Below are 27753 nucleotides of genomic sequence, written 5' to 3' on the forward strand. Positions count from 1 at the left end.
TGCAACAGAGTGCTAAGACCCTCAATAGACCTCAATAGACTGCTGTACTAATTGGAGCATGTGGCATTAAGGGCAAGTTACTGTTGGGAGAAAAGGAATGGTTGAGTGAGAAAAGACAGAGTTTTGTCAGTGGACACTGTTTTTCGTGGACTAATATTATTAGTAGAATCCCCCAGAGCTCGCTGCTAGGCCCGTTGTCGTTTTCTCTATTTATTAATGATTGATGAAGGTATATCAGGCTTAATGTCTAAGTTTGAAGATGATACAGAAGTGGGCAGGGTGGTTAATGACAGTAATGACGTTATGGCACTGCAACAAAATATCGAAAAATTAAGCAGATGGGCTGAGAAATGGTAATTGAGATTTGAGGTCAAATGCATGGACAAATGCAAAGTACTGCACATGGGTAGCAGTAATCCAAGATTAACTGTACTAACTGTGTGGCACTACATTTGGGGTAGTTAAAAATGAAGAAGACCTGGGGTAACTGTGCAGTCAGATATGATGTTCCCTGAGCAGTGCAAACAGTTCATGTCAATGATATACGGAAATTTTGATAGCAGGGATAAGTGATTATCCCATTGTATACGGCAATGGCCAGGCCCCATCTTGAGTACTGCATACAGATCTGGAGGCCTCATTTTAGGAAAGATATAGAGCTGGTGGAGAAGCGTATACAGAGAAGGGCAACGAGAGTGGTGAAGAGAATAAATAGGTGCTTTTACCGAGAAAGACTTCAGTTCAGCAAATTGCAGCGTCTAGAGACTAGGCACCTGCGCGGTGATATGATTAAGGCGTTTAAGGATTTGAATGGATTCAGCAAGGTCAATGCTGATGGCATTCTTCCTTTTGCTTAGACTACGCAGTTGGGGGCATAAATTCAGATTGAGGAAGGACGGTTGCAGAATAGATGCGCGGAAGTTTGGCTTTAGCCAGCGGGTGGTTAATTGCTTGAACAAACTTCCATCTGTTGTTTTGGAAGTTGATAGTTTAAATATATCTCAAGGAAGACTAGACAAAGTATTGGCGGGAATGAATAGGTGAAATGGGAAGTTTTTTTTTTTTTTTTTTTTTTTTGGCTGTATAAGCTTGCTTTCTTGCATCATTTGCCACTACTAATACGAATATGTGCATAACTTTCAAAAACACTGGAATTTTCAAAAATCTGGTATATGCTTATGTCCCGAGCATTCCGGATTTATAACGTTTATCTTATTTCATTTAATTAATTTATTTTACTCTGTTCTATTAAAATTTGTATTCTTCTCTTCTCGTGATTGGACTCCTTTACCTTGCGCAAAGGCCTCCGTAGCCGAGTGGTCAGGAGCGGGAATGCAGTAGCACACGCTCTTTGAGTAGACCGGGGTTCAAGCCCCTGACTGCTGAATACGGTCGATCTGCCAACCCGCACTGGACCAGCGTGGCAGATTATGGTTCATTTCCCTCAGCATGAATTGTTGAGGAGGCTTCCATCCTGCAGTGGGTTGATAATGGCTGCACTTTACCCTTTTTTAAACACGGTCCCTTTTCAGTTATATTAATTCTTGAATGAAGACAATAAATACAGAGTAAAGTCGAAATAATTTGTAAATTTTCAAATGACATTCTTGTTAAACCCCTGGCCTCGGGGCAGTGGAGGTTCAAAGTGCTACAATGTGTACATATTTTCCTAACAATAAATGATTTCTCTCTCTCTCTCTCTCTCATACATACAATCATAAGAGTACATCAAATCTTCATCATAAGAATGCATAAAATCTTAAATCATCATAAGAATGCATCAAATCATAAATCATCATAAGAGTGCATAAAATCATCCTCAGGATGTCTCTCTCTTCATTCTCCAAAGGTGACTGATTACTATCGTAGGGTTTTTTAGTATTGTACATATTGTAGACAATGCTTGAAACCCTAATAAAACGGTAGTACTGTATATACCGCATTCACGAGAATGCCAATGCCTTCAAGACACAAGCTCCTTATATGGTGCAGCACTGCCACGTACCTTTCAAATGCTTTCTGCTCTACTGTATGAAACATTTGCACTTGATGAAAATAATCGGTTGGAATTTCCCTAGTGCTTCGCCTCCACATTTACTGGACTTGACACTTGTACACCTTTGACTATCGGGGAAGGGAGGGGGAGTTTGAAAGGCCACGTTTACGCGGCCTTTCAAACGTCATTAAGGGTAAAATTCGAAAAGTAGTCGTGATTACTGGAGAACATGACTCCAATGCAATCATAGATTGAGGGCCTTTCATTCGATGTGTAGACTCTCTTTCACAGATTCTCATATGAGACTAGGGGAATGTTTATTGTAAAAGATAACTAGGCTGCCAAAAGCACATTTTAACAGTTTTTGATTATATTGTAGATGCCCATCGCTGGCCTTCACAGCGATGGAAATGAGTAATAGTACTAAACGGGTAAGATGTGGTGAGTCTCCATAAAATTGATCTCACTGGCAGCACGTGACACGTAATTACTCTTTACTTTCTTGAGTTATATTAATTGTTGAATACAGAAAAAAGTCGAAATGCAATAATTTGGAAATTATTTCGGCTTCTGGTATTCTTTGAATAATGTGAACTGAATATATATATATTCAAGATTGCTTTTATCCTTTTTTTTAGGAAGCAAATATCACGATGAATATTGAAAAAAATTTCAATAAGCAATCCTCACAAAAGCTTGAGTAATAACAGTCATGTCAAGCGAATGCAAAAACACATAGTAGGATAACTTTTGAAAAGGTTTCAGGACCGAAATAAGACATATGAAATATATATTTTTTTTGGCTGGTGTAGCAAAAGCCATATGCTGCACACTAATTTAATTACTTGTTAGTGCAAACATTGAGTTGATTTAGTCGTCGATTTTTTTTTTTTATTAATATAATAACAAAAAGCTTAGGTCCCCCCCCCTCCTTCTTCATGCTGGGTTCCGAATTTTTGCATCATCTGCGTCGGCATAGTTATGCCCCTGATTCAACCTGAGGTTTCAACCATCTCTACCGACTTCGGTCAGGCGATTGTGACAATGTCATTCCTGGTCTACTTTAAGTTACAGATACAAGAAGTAAATAACACCTACAGTACATCTTTGATATCCTGTAAAATAGTAATTTCTGTAATCAGGCTATTTAGTATTACAATAAAATTGGGTCTTGTTAGTGAACACTGGAAATCTTTTTCTTTCTCAAAAAATAAAAAAAAGGGGTGGAAAATTCAATTTTTTTGCCCGATTGTGTAAAAGTTTTTTTGTTTTTTTTTCTACGAGACTCAGTTTTATATATATATATATATATTTTTTTTTTTTTTAAATAACTAAGGAGACTTCATAACCTCTGGATATATTACTTTGATTCTTTTCTCCTTATGGGTTGTTTTCCACCCGCTGACGGATACTGGTACCAAATGTATGGGATGGTTGTTTTTGTCCAGTTACTATTATTATTATTATTATTGCTGTTGCTCTTATATTATTTTTCCCTGACTAGGGGTTCCACCTCGTGACGGGTATTGCTACCACGTACACAGGATGATTGTTATGTCTGGTGTTACTGTTCGTCGAGGAACTCTCTGACTATCCTACAGGTGTTCGGGATTGCAACCTTCGGGATTGCTGCTAGGCTGTTATGCAGGGTCTTTGGTACCATACCGGTGGTTGACACGATGATCGGGATGGTCGTTACTTGTTGCATATATCACATCTCTTTGATCTCTTGTCTTAGGTTCGTGTACTTCCTGATTTTTTTCCTTATGAGTTTTCTGGAGGTTGCCAGTGTTGGGCACCGCTATGTCAAACAGATAGGTACCTTTCCTCTCTTGTTGACAAGAGTTATGTTGTGCGAGATTGTCTTGTCCTTTATTATGACGCGGTTCCAGTACAGCTTGTGGGTTGGGGTTTCCAGTACTGCCTGCGGTTCGTACTTACAATACAGTACACTTTCTTTGATCAAATGTCATTTCCTTGCTCGCTTCTGATGTATTATCCTGGCGACCTGGTCGTGCCTACGAGTGTACTCAGTCTCGGTGATCACTTTGCATCCCGCAGAGATGTGTTGGATCGTTTCTGAGGCCAGGTGGCATCGTAGGCATGTGTCATCTGAAACGCCGGGCTCCTTGGTGATTTTTTTTTTTTTTTTTTTTTTTTTTGCTAAGGCTTGGATTATATAAACAGCTTGGACTATATTCTGATTTGATCATATACACTTAATAGCCTGCTGATGACGCTGGACTTAATTTCATTTTTCTGGAGTTGTTGCTAATAGTGTTTACAGTCTGCCAAGATGTACCTCATGTGGAGAGCACATCTTTGGTGAAACCATCACTTATTTTGAACTTCACTGACTTAAGTCAACTAACGAGGTGATTTCTTCTTTCTGGTGGGACATCTTCGTCAAGTCTGAACTTTCTCAATGTGCACTTTTTTTATAATTGATGGACTGATAGCGTTTTAGTGAGCTCCCCATCTAATAGGGTTGTAGTTCCTGAGAGTCTTCTACTGGACTGGACTAAGTGGATCTGTGTACTAATATATGGATTTACGTATATATATATATATATATATATATATATATATATATATATATATATATATAAATATAACCTTTATGTATTATATAAGTGAATTCGTGTATCTATGTCTTTAAGTACATTATTGTATAATACGGCAGGGAACACCTAGTATAATAAATAAATAAAATGTTTTTTCTTCTACATGGACAAAATATAGCTATTTCTTTTTCGGTCCCACCTTACTTTACTTCTAAACAGCTGCTGATCCTTTACAAATCTCAAATCCACATAACATCTGGAATGGTGTCTATTCACTGTATAAATTCAAATTCAGAGAACTTTTTCTATTCCTCATTTATTCCTCCTACTCTTTTGATCAATCTTCCTTCGTATGCATTTGCGAAAATTACAATCTACTGAAATTCAAGTCCAATGACAACAAGAATTTTCTGATTTCTCAAAGTTCAATTCACGCATGATACTGAAGTACAGGTTCTAAAATCTTTCGTTTTCGTGATAACCATAAAAATGTTCAAGAAATTATATATAAATTATGCAATATGGAACAGTATAACTATGAACACTAGGGCTAACTTACTGTACCAATATTTCACAGCACTGCTAACGGCAATGCCTTCTGCATTTAAAAAAATTACGGAAAAAACATTTTATGATACACTATATTTATCAGGAAATTTCTTTCAGAATTAATAGAGCATTGTAGCATTATTACTGTTCAACTATTACATTTTAATGTTTTTCGTTATTATTAATGTTTTTTTTTTAACAACAAAAAAAAAAAAAAAAACACTCAGTTACTGCGTTTCTAATGAATACGTTTTCACAACCAGTTTAACTTTTTTTCGAATGTTTATCTCCATTTAGTTTCAATCTTGTTCTTTCACATTGCTTTTTTTTTATTAAATGAAGGGTAAATTTTTACACAACTTTCTTTTTTCTGTCTCCAGTTCAACCTCGCATCTATTTCTTTCAGTGACTTGGCCTTCAAGCTGCATCCAAGGCTAAAAAAAAACCTAAATCAGTAGAGCAGACGAAATGTTCTGATCTGAGTTCAGGGAGGATTACATTTGTCAAGCAAGGCAGACAATAAAGAGCTAAGCTTGAAGCTCTAAACTAGCTATATCCGTCCATCGGCTGCGACACTAAAATTCCTGTTTCTATTTAAAGGTTTTGGAATTTTTCACAGTACTACTAACCCTAATGTTTTATTCTCTTTGTTCCATAAAAATGTATCCTATCAGAGGCTTCAGCTACTGCCGCGTGCTAATAAAATATATTTAACGCTGCAGAGAGGATGCTTTAGTTCTCCATTTATTTTATTTATTCATTCATTTGTTTTATTTTATTTTATTATTTTTTTTTTATTTTTTTTTTTCGACTAGTGTAATTAGCAGCCCTGAGAAAACCTTGGCTGAAGAACTGCTTGCAGCTCACCGCACGATACGGAGTACTATAATGACAAGGATGTTGCAACTCCTTAATACCTTTCCCTTTTGAGGGATATCTTAGGCCTTGAGACCTTGAGTAGAATGCGACTGGCGCGAATCACATAAGCAACTGACGAAAAACCCACCAGACTGCGCTCCAATCGACCAATATAGTCCCGCAGACGTAACTGTTTGGAGTCACACACGGCATAGTTTTGTAGCCGTGTTGTAAGGTAGAGCCTGTATCTCAGTGACTGTCGGTCCTACAGACGGCATGGTCCGTCGATAACGTATCGAAAAACAATTCGTGTTACCACTCAGGTATAGCCAAGGCTTTCACGAGGACAGGGACCATAGTTAACTCAGGTAGGTGACGCCTTAATTTTTTTTATGTAATATACACGTCCGCGTAATTTTAAAGATAGAATGATCAAAAACAAATGATTTTGTATGGTTAATTAAAAGTTATAATAAGGAAGTGTTTCATTCAGTTGAATAATCAAACAAATTGACCTCTTGTATCGAGTTTTTTAATGATACCTTGTGGCGAAGTTAATTTCTTGGAATAGCAATAAATGCAGCAGGGTGAATATGCTATAGTAACTTGCCTAGTGCATAGTTAATTATTAAAAGGTATAAAGTATCATTTGTATTTATATGATCGTGAGGGATTACATTAGTTCTCCTTAAAACCCGATTTTGTTTAGAAAGAAGTGCTCGTAAATGATCTAGCATTTAATATTAATGGTTATAACTTCATTGACTTAAAAACATGCTTATTTGTGGTTTATATTTCTCGGGGAGAGTATATAAACAAAATAAAAAAAAATCGTGATTTAAGTTACATTCAAAAACTGTGTCTGCTGGATTAGAGTTTAAAATTTTTTTTTGTGGAGTGAATCGGACTGAAACTGTGGTTAAAGGACAGTGTGGCAGGATTCTTGGATTCGGCTGGAATCAAATGGATATCCGATCTACAGTACAGTGTATCGTGCCTTTCTTTCTTTATTACACGAATGGGACTATGTGCTCCGTAAACAGTTTTTTCGCTTCATAATGTGGATTATTTCGTGTACATCTTCCTGTGTCCTGGGACACAAAGAAAGCAGAACTGGCAGTGTTAAAGAAGTGTCGTCTCAACAGTAATATGCCATTCGACGTTTGTGCGCATATATTTACGACCTGCTGGACTTTGAAGTGTTCGTACTGGAGAAATTGAGTAGCTACATAAAAACCTTTATGCGATCTATAACACTCTGAAAGGTGTTTCTTGCAGCTGTGATAAATCGTCGTGAAGTGCATTCTTCTTTCCTGGAGTAGCGTCCTTAACTAGCATGTGATGTACTTCATCGTGATTAATAGAAAATTCGCTTTCTTTCTGGAATTCATAGAGGAACATCACTTTGGTGTGACTTAAATGTTGCACTCCCCACATATGACATCAATGTAGATTAATTAATACATTACAAGTACTTCCCCCTCAACAATCCAGTTGATTAAAATCCAAACTACTCACAGAGTTTGGGTTCTGAGAAGCTTCAATTTCAGTTGAGGACTACCTTAAATTACGTTTGTTCTTTTTGAATATAATTAATATGAATATTTGTCCATAAATATTCAGATTTCAGATGATAATAAAAAATAGACAAAAATATGGACTGTATAACGAATACTGAACATGGCTTGCACTATTTTGGAGACGATTGTGAAAACAATACTCTTAAATAGTAATTAGAAGCATACAGAATTATAGAGTAGAAATGGGAAACGAATAAATACCAAAAAACGTTTTGGCAGATGCAAGAGAGTGCATTGGATGCGAAGCACCCGTGTGATGCACCTATTGGATGCGAAGCGCGCTTTTGTTGGGGATGCGAAATACAAAAGAGCCCTCGAAAGATAGGGCCCAAACTAGTCATGCACTTGGACCCCTCTTTGCATGGTCCTGAGCAGGTGTGACAACATTCTCATCGTTTGACAAGTAACTAATAATGGAGTGTATACATATCCTGACATTTCTGGGCAGCTCTGTAAACCAATGCAGAATTTATCTGACATTTGAGGATAGCACATTAAATATTTTATCAGAAACGACAACATAAAAAAAAAAAAAAAAAAGGATTTTTTCGGCACTTTTATCATTTTCAATTTCTACTATACAACGTTTACATTTTAGAAATGAACAATAATAAAGGTATATATGTACCCTCCACTTCGGCGTTGCACATGAGCAAATTTCTCGGTCTCGAATACTGGCTATTATTTTGGTTAATCAGGATTGCAGGAAATATCAAGATCAGTTCTGTTAGCCAAATTTAACACCACCTGCCTGGATGCAGCTCATCTTAGCTAGGAACGTCCTGGTTTTGTCTGGACTCAATTCCGGAAGTATTGACGTACATGTACCTGGTATAAGGGGATTGGTTGGAGGCCACTAAATTGACAGTCTGCAGATCCACGCCTCTCTCTTCGTAGAATTCTAAACAACACTGGACTGAAAAGATGCTTCCCGGACAACATCCTAAGTTTTTTCAACAGACTAGATATTGACCAAAATAAATTTTGTGATGACACCATCTTCATGAGGCAGATCCTCTTCAATGATCGATATAGGCAACTAATATAACTAATAATAATAATATAGGTTAAATACTTGAGTTAAATGCACAGTTTGGTGCATTTAACTCAAGAACACAGTTTGTACTGGGATTGAAGAGATTGGCAATGCGAGTAACTTTTAATGTAGCCACAGATAATGAAATATCATACTTTTTATGAATGATGCATATGAAGAGAACTGGGAAGCTGTACGTAATAACATCTGACATGTCACTTTATAATTTGGACAAATTGTCACTGTATATAGGAATGGAAAATTACTTTGCAGATGATGTATATAAATCTCGTTACTACTTGTTTTTTGTATCTTGCTGTAGTCATATTTATTATTACTTTTTTTGTATATAACCACCTCCCTCCTATCTAAACAGTTGTACAGGAGGTGTTCATTGATAATAAATTGATTTTAATAATAATAATTTCGCTGAGATGTGATTGTATTGTTCATAGTCATCACTGAAATAACTGAATATTTTGTCTGTAACTGAATATTCCACTGGCAGTCGTAACGCACATTACAGAGGGTCAACTTTAGACTAAAGGAGAACTCTGAACACAGTGGGCAAAAACACTATTGCTGTTACCATTAATTACGTCTTAGTGGGTATGTTGGTAGAATCACCGTCCTTCACACTAAGTGGAAAAGACGTGAGTTCGAATCCTCTCAATGACGCCAAGAATTTTTATGGGTATTTTTCACCACGTGGCTGAGTTAGTCGGTCTCACGGAAGGTAGCATGTTATTTTTCTCCCAGAAACTCTGGTTTTTCGTCGAACAAACGGCAAATCGACCACAGAACACACACAATTTACAGACATATTATATGCGGCGCATTATGGCCTAAGTTGCTGATGCGCCTAAAACCATACAACCAACGAACCCATTAATTACGATTTTCATAGGACCCTATATCAGCCCGGGGATCCAAGAAAGTAACCCCTTATAGTCATGCATAAAGCCAGCCCTGGCCTTGCGACACATTAGCTAAAGAATTATATAACTTGTTCGGTTCAACATATCATTTACTGAGCTAAAGCAACTTGGATTCAAATCAACCATCCGACCCCATCCCTTATCCTTCGTTCCCCGCCGTGGCAGACCTATGGTAGTTTCGCCATTGTGGAATATGAACACACACCACTGAAAATTTATAACTCGTTTCGCCTGTTGCGTGCTCTCACGTGAATACAATTAAATTATCAAGTAGTTGCTCCTAATCGGCAATTCATAGGCACAGCTCGCTTCTTTATCAACAGGATAACTTCGCTGGAAATAGATTGAGGACCGACTTCTCGGGAAAACTTCTGCTTCACCTAAACGAGCTCGAAACCGATTTCGGTCCCTCAAACAATTAACTCTCGCCGGTGTGGGGTCTACTTGTATTATAGTTGCCTTACTGCTCAATTAGTCGGCCTTTGTAACAACTCTGACTGCCTTGTTAGCTTTTAGACTTTCAAATTAGAACTGCAATATTTCTCCACACGTTTTTCCAAGCCATAAATGATTTACTCACTTTAACTATACCATACATTATTAATGGCACTTTTCGTGATGCAAGTTTGTATGAATAAACATGAAATAGCACCCAAAGACCAGGACCGATCCTAGACCAAATGGCGTCCTGTCTCTCTCGTGCGCTAGTCTTTTAAATTTGAATAGTTTGTGTAAATACGTGATTATTTATTTAGTTATCTATTTATTATTTAGAAAATTTACTTATTTTTATTGCATTAGAAGTTCCAGTTCAGCTGTGGTTTGCTTTATCAAATCTCCAAAGGATGCAACTATCATGTGGTTGATCAATGCACCAATTATTAAAACACATAACTTGGGTATGCAAACACAGTACAGAATTTTTTGAAAACGGTTTAAGCAGTATTATTCAAGTTTTATTGAAGCAATGAAGAAACTACCGCCAAGTTCGGAACCACGGAGAAAGGGGCCCAAGAATCGAAGTGGGGGACACGATTGGTTTATTATAGTTGTTAAAGAGTAGAATCTTGTATGGGAGAGTTTTTGCAGCTACTAAGCATAATGAATGAAATCATATAAAGAAAGAAAGCAAGGCAAAAAATAATAATAAATTTTCAAGAAAATAAATACTGATATATAGGAAAATAAAAAATGTGTGGTATACAATATTTATATATATAAAAAAAAACATTCAGATAAAAAAAAAATTGTCGCAAGAACATTTTTATGAAAACTCGATTATCGTTCAACAACTTTCCTTGATTTCTAACCAAAATCCTCAATTTTTTCTTGCCCTTCACCTTAACTGTTTTTAGAGGGCATTGGATATCGCTCGGCTGAGTAATGAATTTCACTCAGTGTGGAAATGTAGCCAGAATTGTGTAATATTATAAGCAATATTGAGCGTTAAATATATAACTGGTATTACGTTCGGTAAACGCTATTCCATTTAAACTTTCTCGTATCGCAAAATGCCCCACACCCTAAAGCTGTGTAGCAAACACAGATTTAATTGGTGTGGGGAGTGCTTCGCCTGCGTGCCAGCAACAGAAACGGCACAACAGCTGACTTCTGAAACGAAGCATGACCGACTTGCTTTTAAGCGCTCAAGCATGTGTGACAAACTTGTTTGATCGTGTATAGCCCACTTTATAATAATAATAAATAAGCGCTTTTAGTTGCTAGAACAGCTCATGAGGTTCCGTCAAAGATGTATAGGAATTTTGCCAGCAGGGAAGGAGGTGATTATGTCGTTATACTGTATAAGGCAATTGTTAGGCCCCATCTTGAGTACTGGATACAGGTTTGGAAGCCACATTTTAGGAAGGATGTGGATCTGTTGGAATGGGTGCAGTGAAGGGAAACTAGATTAGTTGGGGGTACAAAGGGTTTTCTTACCAAGAAGGATTTAAGTTCGGTAGATTGCAGCTTTTAGAAACTAAGCTTCTTCGAGGAGACCTTATTGAATTGTTCAAGGCTTTAAATGGATTGAATAAACCAAATGCTGATGGAATCATTTCTCCGATGACACTCATTGGAATAAATTATTTAAGGATAGATTTCCGTAAATTTTGTTTTTCTGTAATAATCAATCACTCTTTAAATGATTGCAAAAACAAACAATACACTTAAAGAAGAATTAAACAAATTATTAGAAGGGATGGGCAAATGAAATTAGTGCTTTTTTATTTTTATTTTGGCTGATGCTGAATAAGCTTGATAACTTGCATCATTTTGCAACCGGTAATATATACTAATACATGCAAAGAAAAATTATCATGTACTAAGTTCAGGGTCGGATTTAAACTAGTTGTGGCCCTAAGCTATAAGATTTACGAGGCCCTTCTCTCTCTCTCTCTTACAGTTCACCTGTGACAATATTAAAAGGATTTTTTTAAGATGGAGGAGGCCCCTCACATTACAAGGCCCTAAGCTGTGCTTGTTTAGCTTATGTGTAAATCCGGCCCTGACTAAGTTATAATACTGGGTTAACAGTTACCATAACAATGAACTTCGTCTGTTACCATGTAGCCTGGTACTGTTGATCCGTAGGTTACTCGTAGTCCGTGGTCACTTAGCAAGAAGGAGGGGGTCCATCATCGATCGGCAAACTGAATATATTTTACAGAAAAGTTTCATTTATTTTTATAACACGTTTCCGTGGTCAACATCTGTCGTAATATCTGCCTTTGGGCAATATCTATCTAATCAATGCTAATAATAATTTAAGATTACAGCATTTCTATTATCCGAATAAAACAAAAGGCATGAAAATTGTTCAATTGAAAGTGTTGAAGAATCATTGGTTTAGATTACCAACTCTGTTCCTTTAATCGAATAACGTGTTACACTTTAAAATTGAAACGACACTAAAACAAAATGAAATTCTTCTGACGAGCAGTGTTAAAAGTTTTTTTTTTTCCTTCTTTTCTTACAATATGCTTATATCAGTAAGAAACGTTTGAGCTTTTCTTGCTCCTGACTTACGGTTTTTATTCAAATACTTTGAGCTCCTAAAGAAAAAACTAAAATAAAATAAATAAAAATAAAAATTATGCAGAGTCTTTTTGTAGGACGATGTACAAGTGCAATTTTCTGCCGTTAGTTGTGATACTTAACATAATTGTATATACAGTACTTAACTTCCTGTTCTCATTATCACATTACACACACACCAGACATATTCACTTTTTGTTGTTGATAGTATTTCTAGAAGTATTTTAAAATACAAAGAAGTTTAACTAATGTACAAGTTAGTGTAATAGCATCATTTCAGTACATAGCCAACTATTTAAGTAGTTATAAATTGCCATCATTAAGTATATCTCATATTGTGAATACCTTCACAATGAGTTGCATGATATTGCACTACCTCGAATAAGTAACGCTTCATCATAGGAGAAGATTATTGTTACTTATTCTCAGTGGATACCATCACCCATACGGCACCGTTTCGGAGCTTATTGGTTCCTCATCAGTGGATGGGCTGGTACCCTGGTGTTGCAATGATGACAACCCAGTTGCGAAGTATAAATCCACAATATGAGAGATGCAATGGTGAAGCATTACTTATTCTAGGTAGTGCAATATCATGGCAACTCGTTGTGAAGGTATTCATAATATGAGATTTTTTTTTTTTTTTATGTAAACCCCAAACAGGAGAGGTATTAGAACCTATAGTACTTAGTACCGCGCTTGGGTTCCGTAGCCGAGTGGTCAGGAGCGGGAGTGCAGTAGCGCAAGCTCTTTGAGTAGACCGGGGTTCAAGCCCCTGACTGCTAAATACGGTCGATCTACCAACCCACACTGGACCAACGTGGCAGATTATGGTCCATTTCCCTCAATATGAATCGTTGAGCAGGCTTCCATCCTGCAATGGATTGATGATGGCTGCAGTTTTACCGTGCTTCGGTTGGAGGTTGAGAAGACAAAAGAAGATATTTGTTGACATTGGACTTGAACTTCTGTAGACTGTAATTTTCATGAAATACGTATGAAGGAAGGAAGGTTGTTCCAGAAAACGGCAGTTGAATGAATAAACGAGGAAGATGAAAAGTTGGTTCTGTCAGTTTGAAGTTGGACAGTAAATGGATGTTGGCTGGTGGCGTGGCGGCACGTGTTCGGACTGTTTTGAAAAAGAGAGAGAGCAGGAATTATAGAAGCCAATTCAGAAGAACAGTGCCCATGGAAGTATCTGTAGAAGAGGTATGCAGCAGAAACGGTACGTCAATGAGACAGCGAGTGGAGAGACTCTGTTAGAGATGAATCATTAATTAACCTAACTGCCCTCTTCTGAAGGGAATCACGAAGCCCGAGAGAGGTTTTGGGGGCACCACTCCAGATGTGGGAATAATATTCCATAGTAGGGCGGATTTGCGATTTGTAAAGAGTGAACAGCTGTTTGGAAGAAAAGTAACGCCGAGAGCGAAAGAGAAAACCAAGTTTTTTTTTTTGATGCAGAGGAAGCAATATTTGTAATATGCTTGTGCCAAGAGAAATTAGAAGTCAGTGTAGTCCCCAAAAGAGATATATCATTTTGCCTAGAAATCGGAGTGTAACCAAAGATAAGCATAGGAGCAGAAGAATCCTTTTTGCGAGATATAAGACAAGACTGAGTTTTAGAAGGATTCAAATCAACTAGGTTGTCTTTTCCCCACTGAAGAATTACCTGGAGATCGGCATTTAAGGAATTGGTAGCGGATATTCGAGAACTTGAAGCTGATTGAGCGGGACAAGGTTCCTCAAAATGGAAAGTTGAATGCAATGTGCTATCATCGGCAAAACTATGGATAGGATTTCCAGTCAATGGAAGAAAGTCATTAATATACAAGAGGAAAAGAGTGGGGGAAAGAACTGAACCTTGGGGGGACACCAGCATTAGTCGAGAAGTTAGAAGACAGAGAGCCATCTAACATCACCTCAAGTGAGCGATCAGACAGAAAACTGTATAACCAATTACAGTACAAAAAACAGTTGGCAAACCATAAGATGGAAGCTTCTTTAGAAGGCCTTTATGGCAAACACGATCGAAAGCCATTGAGATGTCAAGAGCAACTGCTTGTGTTTCACCTAACATTTCCATTGAATTAGTCCATAAATGGGTAATATAAGCCAGAATATCACCAGTGGATCGACACTGACGGAATCCATACTGGCAATCGTTGATCAGACGGAAAATATACTTAATGATGCCAATCTATAACTACTTAAGTAGTTGGCTATGTACTGAAATGATGCAATTGCACTAACTTATACATTTGTTAAACTCTTCATAACCTGAGGCTTTAGCCCTAAACTATACCGTAATACACAGAAGTTCGATTCACATTTCCATTTGCTATCATCTGATACCATATATATTTTTATTTCTATTATTTTTACCCCCGTTAAAGCAACTAAAGCTATGGAGTGTCAGTGTATTATATCTGTAAGTTGAATGTACATGTATACCAATCGATTTATCTTTCTTTTAAGGTCACCTTTTCAGAATTGCAACAGTTTTAGGATATGGACGATCTGCTATACAGCAGAGGAGATTGGGCTTATTCTTTTTGTTTGTTTTAACTGAATTGGTAGCGGATATTCGAGAACTTGAAGCTGATTGAGCGGGACAAGGTTCCTCAAATTGGAAAGTGGAATGCAATGCGCTATCATCGGCAAAACTATGATTAGGATTTCCAGTCAATGGAAGAAAGTCATTAATATACAAGAGGAAAAGAGTGGGGGAAAGAACTGAACCTTGGGGGTACACCAGCATTAGTCGAGAAGTTAGAAGACAGAGAGCCATCTAACATCACCTCAAGTGAGCGATCAGACAGAAAACTGTATAACCAATTACAGTACAAAAAACAGTTGGCAAACCATAAGATGGAAGCTTCTTTAGAACACCTTTATGGCAAACACGATCGAAAGCCATTGAGATGTCAAGAGCAACTGCTTGTGTTTCACCTAACTTTTCCATTGAATTAGTCCATAAATGGGTAATATAAGCCAGAATATCACCAGTGGATCGACACTTACGGAATCCATACTGGCAATCGTTGATCAGACGGAAAATATACTTAATGATGCCAATCTATAACTACTTAAGTAGTTGGCTATGTACTGAAATGATGCAATTGCACTAACTTATACATTTGTTAAACTCTTCATAACCTGAGGCTTTAGCCCTAAACTATACCGTAATACACAGAAGTTCGATTCACATTTCCATTTGCTATCATCTGATACCATATATATTTTTATTTCTATTATTTTTACCCCCGTTAAAGCAACTAAAGCTATGGAGTGTCAGTGTATTATATCTGTAAGTTGAATGTACATGTATACCAATCGATTTATCTTTCTTTTAAGGTCACCTTTTCAGAATTGCACCAGTTTTAGGCTATGGACGATCTGCTATACAGCAGAGGAGATTGGGCTTATTCTTTTTGTTTGTTTTACTAAAGATCAAGTTTTTAGTTCTTGGAGTTCAGTTTATCATTATTAGCATAATACAAGCTGAATTGTATGTGTATAATCAGCAAAAGGCACTCGACCTTCCTTTTTGCATATTGGAATTACTTACGCTACATAATTAAATAGATCGGACAGTATTCTTTTGTTCATTATCTGGATGAAAAACCCAGTTTTCCGGCAAAAAAGGGGATGGAATATGCAATCCTGCGTGCCATTCAGCTACGTTATTAAAAAAAAAAAAAAAAAAGCCTGTAATTCTTCTTGTTTAACGGATTTATGCCAGCCTAGGCATGCTTATCTTGTAAGTACGTATGATATTTAAATCTCAATTGCCCTTCACAGGCGTCAGATAAATAAATGGTCGAATGCCCTCCTCCTAAGACTATATTACATTAATTTTTTCCCCTCCTTCTTCTTCTTCTTCTTGTTTTATCTGTTTAAATAAGTTTATTTTTATGTTGTACTTTTCACCCACGGCATCATTTGTTTTAAAAATTTTCGATCAATGTTTTTAAATCATTTGTCGTGTATCATTTGATATTCTATCACTTTCGATAGGTAGCTGTGATATGCGTCCTTCCTAGCTTGCGCTGTTGCAACAGTACTGGACGGTTGCACCTTATGACGTTCATCTTTTCAGTAGCACTTCAAATAGTCGCTATCTATCAGCTCTCCCTTTATCTGCAATCTGTCCCACAGTCATTGTCTTCAGTGTCCCAATGAAGTCTGAAAGAATTCTACTCTTAACTTTTAATGTTTTCTTCAGAAAATATGAACTGCTTCGAAAATTGGTTTATAAATTTTGAAAATCGCAGCAGTTTGTCTTTTTCGGCAGAATTCTGGGGAATCCTCCGTAATTTTTGACATAATGGCGATCAAGTCCTGTCACATTAAATATTTTTTTATATACATAGACGTAACCAGGTGGTTGAATAACAGGCCCCTTTTTTTCCCCCTCGGCGATGTATGATAAATGATCGTTCAACTCATCCCAAATACGAATAACTGTTAATTTTCTTATTTCAATTTTACCTTCGCCCCATACTCTTTAACACGAATCCCAGCTCTCATATCTGCCTTAGGACCAAAGATGTGGAATGAAGGTGCAACAAATCTAGAAGTTGTTCAATAAATCTAATATATTGACTTTTAGCTGACTTTTTCTTAGAGTGCAATATTTGTAATCTTACTGTAATGGAGGATGTCACTATTATATTCACTTTGTTGTAATCAGTAGTGGTAACTGACGTAGAGTTCAAATTTTCTCGGTTTTTTGCTGGATCAGGAAAACAATTGCTGTTTCAATGATGAAACAAGAAGCATTAATAATTTATCAGTGGTATAAAAATTTCTCCAATCGGCATTAAAATCCTGTGAAGAGATCAATATACAGATGAAATATCGAATACTGTTGCTACTCTGATCAAGTTCACATACTGACTAAGGAGATTCCAACGAAATTGGATTTAAAAAACAATAATAAAAGACTATTGGATTTTAAAGAGCAGCACTTAGGGTTATCTTGCGAGCAAGTTTAGATTTGGCAAGGAGCAGTGCCGTTTATTTCATGGAACCCCAATATCGCGAAGGTTCCTGTAGCAACGCAATCACTGTTGATCTAGGGAAATCCAGCGAACCTTATTTTCAGGGCCTCTAAAAATAAATGCGCCAGAACCCCAGACTACCTAAATTTGGCACTACCTACACGGGGAGATTTCCAAAGATTATTACACCAAAGCAAATATAATATAGAACTGAAAATCCTTGTGGATAATCCTGATGTGAAGGGTAATTACAGGTAATGAAACATGGATTTTCTACTATGATTCATCATTATCACTTTTTATCATATAAGAAAATTCATTTTGTTAACACCAATCCCTCGCACGCCCCCCTAACGAAAAGAAACTCTACTCGATAGCTATTGTTATAACTCGCTTTCTTTGATGTAAGAGACTTTGTTTACGAGACTGCACATCCTCGTAAAACTGCTATCGGTACTGGGCGTTCAGGGCACGTGGGTTGTGTACCATGATGCCCAGTCCGCGATGAGTTGGCCCCCACCTTCAGACCATATCGTGCATCAAGTGATTTTTCTGTCTTTCTCTGTTTTGGTATGGAAAAACATCGCAAAACAAGAGGTTCACTGGTCTAAATGAAATACTTTATAAATCGTAAAACAAAATAAAAAAAACTAATAAACAGGTACAGCTTTCCTTATAGCAACCTTATTCTTCAGATATCTAAACGGCTCCTACGTGATCTTTAACAACCATACCAAACCTAAATAGTCGGGCCCCCCGGGCCCTTTAGGCCCCTAGGTAGCGGATCTGGCCGTATCATAATTTCGCCAGTGTTTCCGAGGATGTAACTCGAATCCGATAATGTTCAGAGAAACTTATTGAGCTCTTTTCATGTTGGGCTGCTAAGCCTTCATTTCCCCAAGATTTTTCATCAGCAAAACGACAACCAGGCTACACACGTAATTTACGAGCACGACACGCTGGGCATCTCATGATCTAAATTTCTTTAAGATAAATCAACTTCTCACCTAAGTATGTTGGATTTTCATTCTTATCAGAATTAACATTTGGCCTTATTGAGCTAAACATGACATAATAAGTATATTTTATAACAAGATAAAGTAATTTATCTTGTTATAAAATATACAAGATAAAAAAATAAGATAAAGTAATTAATACTTATTAGCAAAAGAATATAATTATATACATGTATATATGTGTCTGTGTTGCCACGTTTTTCCAAATTAGTGTGCACACATTTGGAAACGTGTGGCCTTGTTCGACTTAGGAGAAATACCTACATTCTGTTTTTCGTCGGCTGGTGACGTTCATTTGTTCGAAGCCATGTTACCCTTCCTAGACTTCAGTTCCTTTAGTATTTTATCATTTATTTTTATTAAAGCACCATGGACACCATTTTATTATGTTTGACTATTAATTTATTGTTTTTAATTTCAATTTCACGTTTTCATTTTAAGTAAACCATTGCAGTATTCGTGGTGAGTTCTGTATGTATATGAACATTAAATATACTCATGTACAGTAGAGTCTCGCGTATATTTAATTGAATTATATATATATATATATATGATTGATTGATTTAACTAAGGTAATGTTGTAGCTTAGGATTAATACTGTCTCTCTTTCTCGCTTCCGCTATAAAACAGGAGAAAACAAAATACAAAAACGACACTTTCTTGTCGCTACTGTTTCCAGGTTTTCATTATGAAATCCCAAATAAAATTGAATTATGTTTGATAGCCGTTTATCTTACAATTTGATAATTAAGTAATCCGCTGGTTGAAGCCTCAGCGTAAGCTGCTTGTCACCTATCGCTTTTTCTTTTTTCTTTAACTTTAAATATGTATTGTCTTAACTGACGCTATTACGTCCATCAACCATCGGAAATCAAGGAATTGTGATTAAAACTGATTACAATTTTTATGCCACTACTGATTAACATTAATTACTTACAAATAACGTCAGAAACAATATGCATTCTTCGTCATTTAAAATAAATAAATTTTCACCGCGGTTTAGATTCCATAGAAATAAAATTGCATAATGCTCTTTGAAAGGACAGTACTCACTAGCTATTCTGATTTGGCAGTTTCAACGAGGCGATGGTGCTGCCCTATATCGGATGTAAAACTGAAAATATAAAAAAAACTGAGATTATTTTACCCAAAAAGGAATAGTTAGTTTACTACGAAATTTTATCAGAAAGATTCGCTTATTAAAATTATTAATGTTTTTTCTACATTCTCATGAACGCTTCATAACGCCCCCTGTTTAATTAAAATTATTCTTAGGTTGTATAGAAGATGAATTGAAATGGCTCATCGATATTTCCTAATTAATTAGCGCTGTATCTTTCTCGTGAACTTTCATGTGGTTGGTTAAGCAATAAGGAAAAAGAAAGGACAGAGTAAAATGAGTTGTTTAGAAGACAGTACAATTTGAATGCTCTTTAAAAGGATTGTACAATGGCAGGCTGTTGTAACAGTAACCTAGTGCATAAAAAAACAAAATGAATATTCTATTTTAAGGCTGAAAATTCCTAGTCTCCCGGGACTAATACCACAAACGGTTCTGTTTTAAAATAGGCGCAAGGATAATAATGTGTGTCACTAATTTTATTTGCTCATTGGGACGATTACCAGAAGTAGTCTAGAATAGTAAGTTCCTAAATAGCAACAATGTTTGTAAATGGGAATGCTTTATTCCTTCCCAGGCATAAACTAAAAAAAAACAACAACTAACTCTGATGCTTTCATTTAATGCCTATTAGTTATTTTTGAAAAGAATGTCAAGTTGTGTTCCAAAGTGAAATGCACGCAGAAAATATCTAATAGGTTCGTTATTATAGATCAATTGTTAATAAATGACGTGGGAGGGGGAACTAGACAATCCGTATTTTATACACACATTCGCATTCTCAAACGCATCTCTTCTTTCGTTCATTCATCTGAAGCATATGACAAGTTTTGAATACAATAAGGAGAGAGAGAGAGAGAGAGAGAGAGAGAGAGAGAGAGAGAGAGAGAGAGAGAGAGAGAGAGAGGCTATTAAAACCGAAAGATGCTAATACTGGTAATTCGATAAACAGTTACTCGTCACGATTCATTCATTTCTTTATGAAATAAATATATTTAATTTTCCATCACTAAGACGTGCATTTTAAATGAATATTTTAATTTAGTCAAAAGTAATTCAGGCCAAACAAACGTGAAAGCGAAATGTGAGATAGACCGTAAGCATGAGTCAAAATTTAACCACCGAACATAAAAGTACAGGGAAATCATCGAGAGAAAATATATTTAATATTTCACAAAATTTACCTTGTATCGAAAAGAAATAGTGTTTAAAATTTTATTTCTTGTCTTACAGTTATCTCCTTGGGCTGCTTTTTTTTTTTTTTTTTTTTTTTTTTTTTGTTAAACATGCTAAAACGAGCATAAGATATTATCAGAACATATTCTTTAGAGTGAACAGAAAAAAAAAATTAATATATAATATAGAATAGTTATTAATTTCCTTGCAGTTATTGGCCTTGAGTGGTTTTCGCCGAACCTATATATAAAGACAAAAAAAAAAAAAAAATAGAGATAGACCTGCGGATGTTCTTTTTTTACAATTTATCTTTCGGCGTGATGGGATCAAATAGTTATGAAAGCCAAAGCGAATAAAAAGCATGTCCCAGAAGTTCCGTCTTATGTTTAGCGTTCCTCGTATCTTCATTTTATGTACAGAATTATACATCTCCGAAAATGTAAACAAAAAGATTTTGCGGGGGGGGGGCATCTTTGGATTTATAGCATCGTCAAGTTATGCGCCATCAAACTTTCGGGTGTCATTTACGCTCAGGCACAGATAAATGTAATGTAGTTAAGCAATAACGAAATATTATTCAAAACATCAACTTTAAAGAAGTGAATATACGTATCCCGCTTGCAGTGCGGTGGTGTTTACAGAATATATTTGAAATGACCGTCGTCAGCTCAGACGTATTCTTCAGGTCGCTACGAGAGAGAGAGAGAGAGAGAGAGAGAGAGAGAGAGAGAGAGAGAGAGAGAGAGAGAGAGAGAGAGAGAGAGAGAGAGACGGATGTGGCTAAATCTTTCGGGACACTGACAGACAATTGCGAATGCTGCATTATCCGCTGACCTGTTGACTATGCATGTTAAATGTCCTCATCCCCCCTCAAAAGGCCGATTCATTAGTATATAGTGCATTGAATCTACAGATCTACAGATAAAATTGAATCTACAGATCTACAGGATCTACAGATAAAACTCCACGTGGGTCTGCCATCTGTGCGAAGAATTTGAACTGCTTGTATATGGTATGGATACAAAAAGGACTACAGCTTCCGTCAAATGAAAGTGACTCAGTGATCACAGTTACTTCTTCCTTGTAAGGGAACCGCATTCCCGGGGTCGTACACCCACCTACGATTGGGATGTCTATTCTTCACAAATCATGCTTCATCATTTCTGAAATGGTTTCACATCTCAACGGTTTTCTGCGTTGTGATTTGCATGTTATTGTGGGTGCATTCACATTTTAAAACGTATTATCATCCGACAGAAGTGCAACAACGCATTGCCTGATGGCTAATACATAGTTTAAACGAAATATTATTAAAAAATAAAGTTATCATCGAAAATATGTTTCAAATGAGAAAAACCTTTTACCGGCAATTTTTTTAATCTAAAATAATTTACTAATTCACTTCGCATATTAATTATTTAGTATGTGAAGTGAATTAGTGATTACATTCTCGTGTTTTTCACTCTTTAAGAATATAATCGTCCTTCATTGAGAGTAAAAGAAGGAATTCTTCGATGCAGTAAGCCTTGAGAGATATCCACCCCCCTCCTCCAAACGATAAAAGAAGAGGAACGTTGGTATAAATGGTCGCTTCAGAAAATCATGTAGCAAAGTTATACTAACTTTGCTACATGAGAAAGTCAGTATGAACATTAATTGAACACGACACTGAAATATCAAAACCAACTTCATATTGCGTTTTACAATAGGAAGGATGTCACTCCTATAAAAACCTACTTGTACAAGAACCGAATGAAGACGATCCGGTCTCTGATCCGGATTGAATTCATTCAGTTATATGGATGGATTTCATATAGAACTTTCAAAAATTCCTGAGGTAGCCAGTGCCAGTGTTTAGTGTGTTTTCTATCATGTAAACTCATTTGACCAGCGCTGTTCTGTACTATAAAGAGAATTTTTATTTATTTATTTATTTTCCGTATTCCTCCGAAATTCGAATTTAAAAGGTTTCCTATGTTTCCGCTAATGACCTTAATTGCTTTTAGATAGAGTTCTTAAGCTTTTATACCTCGCGCGTCTCCCTTAAAATATTTCATAAATTTCACGCGCCCCCATCTTTCAGAACAAGGTATAATAACAGATTTGACATAAAATTTAATTATCAGTATTGGTACTTTTATAAATTAATATATTTTTAAAAACATTTAATCTCAAATATTGAAATAAAGTAAGCTTCGTACCTAGATTAGTGGGATAGTTTGTCCCTATTTAGTTAAAAAAAGATGCTTCATAAAAACGCGCACCCCAAAAAATTAAGTGCGCTGCCACTGTAACATTTACACGTTACACCTTATAGCAGAGATTCTCAAAGGGAACCTCTGCTATAAGGTGTAACGTGTAAATGTCTGATTTATTTATTTGGTCTCAGCCTCAACGAGCAAGGCTTCTTACGATTAAAACAATCTAATAGTAAATTTTGTCAGTGTTAATTTTTAGAGAGCTTGGGACCTCTGTTACCGAGGAGCTCGATGCAGTTACACTATTGTCACTACCATAAAATGACCCTAGCTTTTGAGACTCCTTATAGGAAACTAAGATACTCGTAGTACTCATGTCATTCTTTCCCAAACTATCAATCTTTATGTGATTAAACATAATACAACGATGTTAGACATATCTGATTTTAATCTTTAATTAAACTGTTGATGTGTTAGACCTATCAGCAGTTTAATTAAAGGTAAAAGTCTTCTGGAGTGAGTAACAATAAAAAATACTGTATGACAAAAAATTTAATGGCGATTTTACATTTTTTACTAATAAATATAGATTCTCATTAAAAAAAAAAAAAAATACGCATAAATAAGTAATTTTTGGCAATAGTAAACTTTACCTACAGAATCGTGGTGAATGGAAAAACAAAAAAGTACTCCCTATAGCTTTCAAGGAATTTTTTTACTTAATTTAATATTCTATTAACTAATTTCGCAGTGTCACAGTCTTGGTTCGAATTCCTTGACGGACTATTTCGACTATTTTCAACTGACTTGCGACGCTAGGTGGAAAAGATCTGAGTTCTAGTTCGAGGAATATTAATGGTCTTCTTTACAACGTAGTTGGGTTATTTGGTCTCGGGCGAGCGCTGCATATTTTTCTTTTCCTTTTTTTTTTTTTTTTTTTTTTTTTTTTTGCCTCTAGAAACTCAAGTGTGTTTTGTTCAGCAAACCGACTGAATACGCACCCAGTTCAGATATTACAGACGCAATATATTGAAGCCTCAGAGCTTTCAATAATAATAGTAATACGCACACCGTGGCCGAGTTAGTCGGTATTGGAGATAAACAGCTTTTTATGGAAACTATAATTTTTTATCCAGTGAAATATACAAATCGACCATAGAATACACGCGGGTACAATACACTGACATCTGTTAGCTTTAGTTGCTTTGGCACAGCAACAAACAATAGCTCCTTCGAGCTATTGTTTATTGCTGAGAATTATGACAAAACTAGAACAAGACGACTATAAGTTATTTTTGCTGATTTCTTCCTATTTTCATGATTATACAGTATAAGACAATATTTTACTGTATAATCCTTACTACGTTCACAGATTATCAGTTTTTATCTTCTTTTGGATATAATTCAGAATTATGGTTGTTGTAATAACTACAACAGTCATAATTTTTTGTAGTTGTAATAACTGCAAAAGTCAACATTCCTTTCGTTTGAAAAATAATGCATAGCTCTTGACTGAAAACTGAACCTTGAATAGAAATAATCGTTTGCCAGAAAGAAAGAAAGAAAGAAAGAAAAGAAAATACCATTCTGTAGTGATAAAAGCCTTATCGCTTTAGGCTAGTAAAATCGATGGACTCAGATGATAAACCCCTGATGATTCAGGACTTTGTCCCAAAGCACAGATTTTCATGAGTAGGTGAAGCATAATACTGTACTACCGTTTTTCAGATTTCGGTGGAATTTTCCACTGTCATTTCTTCTCTATTAATTTTCATACATTAGTATCCAAAAGTAAAGCAATGAATGAAATTTTATTATTAATAATTAAACAAATTTCCCCTTATATTCTGTGCAAGCCACTAATTTTCCAGAAGAGTTTGCAATTTCATTTGAACTGTTTTATTGCAACTATTAACACGAGACCGTGCGTAATCAAAATGAATTCACCATTGAATTTATTATTATTTTTTTATACTTTCAAATGCATTGAAAGTATAAAAAATCTAAAAATAGTTTGAGCTGCGATATGAAATCATCTTTATTATTAAAAATGTCCACTTGATACTTGTTAATCAAATTCATTGAATAAAATAAAGGGATAGAAGAAGAAGAAGAATTAGTGAGAAAAGGAGGCATGAAAGAGTAGCCGAGTGATCAAGCGAGAGAATGCCCTAGCCCCGAATGGACCGTGGCTCAATCTCGAAATACGGTTAACGAGCATATTGATTGTTCAAATGGTTAAGTGTAAACTCCTCTGATCTAGTGGTCGTGCAAAAAAATTTGGAAATTATTCAAATTATATTTGGAAAATTATCTGAACATTATCAGAGAGACATTGTTGATAAAGAGACCATGTGGACAAGTGTTGTGTCTTATGTAAGACGGCCTCTCAGCGGTAGTTCAACTCTGCCATGGCTCTGTGTGATGATATACGAAACTCTGGTCAATGGCCAGAAATGAGTGTAGTGCTATGTTTGTGTGCATTGTCGTTTTTGGCCGCTTAGCTACTGGGAAGCAGCGAACACTAGGAAGGTGTTCCCAGTACCTGTCCACGCCACAAGGAGGTGGGCCACAACTATACAAGTGCTATACTAAATGGATTATTACCAGGAACTATAGGAAGAAGCGCAAGTCTATGGGTGCTGCAGTCGCCTATATTCACGTACGGTGGTGAAGACCACAAAGAATCCCGCATCCACGGGAATGATAAACAGAACAAATAATGTTAATATCTAGTACGGCAAAAATGGGAAGTTGCTTGTATAGCATCAAAATAGTGGAATCGCTTATAAAGGAAGACGCCGAGCTTTTGATCAAACTCAGTAACTCAGATTCAATGTCATATTATTATCTTGGAACAGGATGTAGAAGATACTTTCTAAAGCTGATTTCATTAACTAGGATTCGGATAAAGAGTGAATCACCGGATAAATTTCCAAGTCAAATGGAAATCAACTACCAATGAACGTTGGCAGACTGAAGCAAACAGATAAAGCATTAAGATACATTGGGAATAAGAGGTTTCAAGGAGAAACCTGAGGGACAACGCAAGAAGAAATAAATGTAAAGGGAGAAAAGTCTTCGAACACTAATTTGGAAGACCGATCATATGATAAATTTTCACCCCTTAGGGTGGAGGTACTCCATAAGATGATAATTCATTTTTTAAAACCACTGGATATACAGAATAAAAAACATGAGTAATATCTAAAAGTATAGAGTCGATCTGACAACCCAGGTCCAAATATACTTGAATAAAATTAAAGAATCGTGTTGCGGTCGGCGTATGTTCTGTGCCACGTATCTCATCTAGACGGGGTCCGTCGTTCGCACATCTTTTTTTTTTTTTTTTTCATAAGCCGGTATGTCTCTCATTTAAATGGAAGTTTGTCGAGAATGTCAGTGTGCATATTATGATATGTGTAATTTGCGTGGAAAGGAGCTTTCGAACTGTCGTTTTAACGCAAACTGCTCAGACGCATATAATATTATCAGTCTTGAATTGCAAAAATAAGCATCAGATCGATAAACTATTTATAATTGACGAAGGAATCACTTTCCTGTGTCGATTATGTTGCATAAACGGTCCACCCTGTATTACTGCAACGATATCCTAAGCTTTTTTTTTTTTTTTTTGCGGATGCAAGTACAAATTACATCATAAATTTATTTTTTAATGCTGTGTGCGCGTTTGTTTATTCCGGCCGATATAAACAATAAGTGTAAAAAAAAACAAAAAAAACGTAAACTGCAGCTATTATCAACCCACTGTAGGATGGAAGCCTCCTCAACGATTCATGTTGAGATAAATGGACCACAAGCTGCCACGCTGGTCAACAGTATTTAGCAGTCAGAGGTTTAAACCCTGGTATACTCAATGAGTGTGGGTGTGTTACTGCACTCCCGCCCCTGACCACTCGACTATGGAGGCCTACAACAATAAATGTATATTTATCTAAATATATTAATTTTATTTAGTCTACTGTGACAATTTGCGGTTTCGCTCGTTTAGAGAGAGAGAGAGAGAGAGAGAGAGAGAGAGAGAGAGAGAGAGAGAGAGAGAGAGAGAGAGAGAGATCTGAATTCAAAACCCGTCGGAGACTGGAAAAACTCTTATACGCCTTTTTATTCGAGGTTTTTTCTTCATTTTACTAAATATATAAATCATAAATTAATCACATCAGAAACACATATTAAGTTTAAATACGTGAAACTCATTCTGAAGCAGTAAACTTGTTCTCGATTATTTACCATCCTGCCCACCTTTAAATCATCAGCAAGCTTAGAGAGTTTTCTCTGTATATCTTTGTCAATATCATTGAGAGAAATCAGGAAAAGAGGGGAGTAATCACTGAACACTGAGGGATCCCGCTTTCTACACTGTTTCACTCTGAACAATGTCCATTGATTACCACCCTCTGTCTCCTTTCACTCAGCAATCTTACCTCTCTCACCAAGATCTACCTAACGGTAATCCCAGACCCAGTAATTCCAGCACGCCATAGTTTGTGCAGTGGCCTCTCATGGAGCACCAAATCAAAAGCTTTAGTAAAATATAAGTATATAATATCGAAATTGTTTCCTGCATCTAACTGCTCTATGACTTCATCTGGGTTATGGGTAATTAACCAAATTTGTCAAGTAAGGCTTTTCGTTCACCGGCCCATGCTGTGATCGCTT

At 36.3% G+C, this 27753-nt stretch overlaps 1 protein-coding gene across 2 annotated transcripts in view; it reads left to right on the plus strand.

Annotated features, from left to right (window-relative positions):
* The first annotated feature begins 6154 nt into the window (after positions 1 to 6154).
* LOC150076557 (calcium-transporting ATPase sarcoplasmic/endoplasmic reticulum type-like) overlaps positions 6155 to 27753 on the plus strand; it is a 346227-nt gene continuing 324628 nt past the window's right edge. The window contains exon 1 of one of the 2 annotated variants that reach the window (XM_090387973.1): positions 6155 to 6335. The gene's annotated coding sequence lies outside the window, so the exon portion shown is untranslated. The remainder of the gene's footprint in view (positions 6336 to 27753) is intronic. The other variant, XM_090387974.1, reaches the window with a different exon arrangement.

Source organism: Mastigoproctus giganteus, chromosome 13, assembly GCF_048544385.1.
Source record: "Mastigoproctus giganteus isolate SK-2022 chromosome 13, ASM4854438v1, whole genome shotgun sequence".
NCBI classification, from domain to species: Eukaryota; Metazoa; Arthropoda; class Arachnida; order Uropygi; family Thelyphonidae; genus Mastigoproctus; species Mastigoproctus giganteus.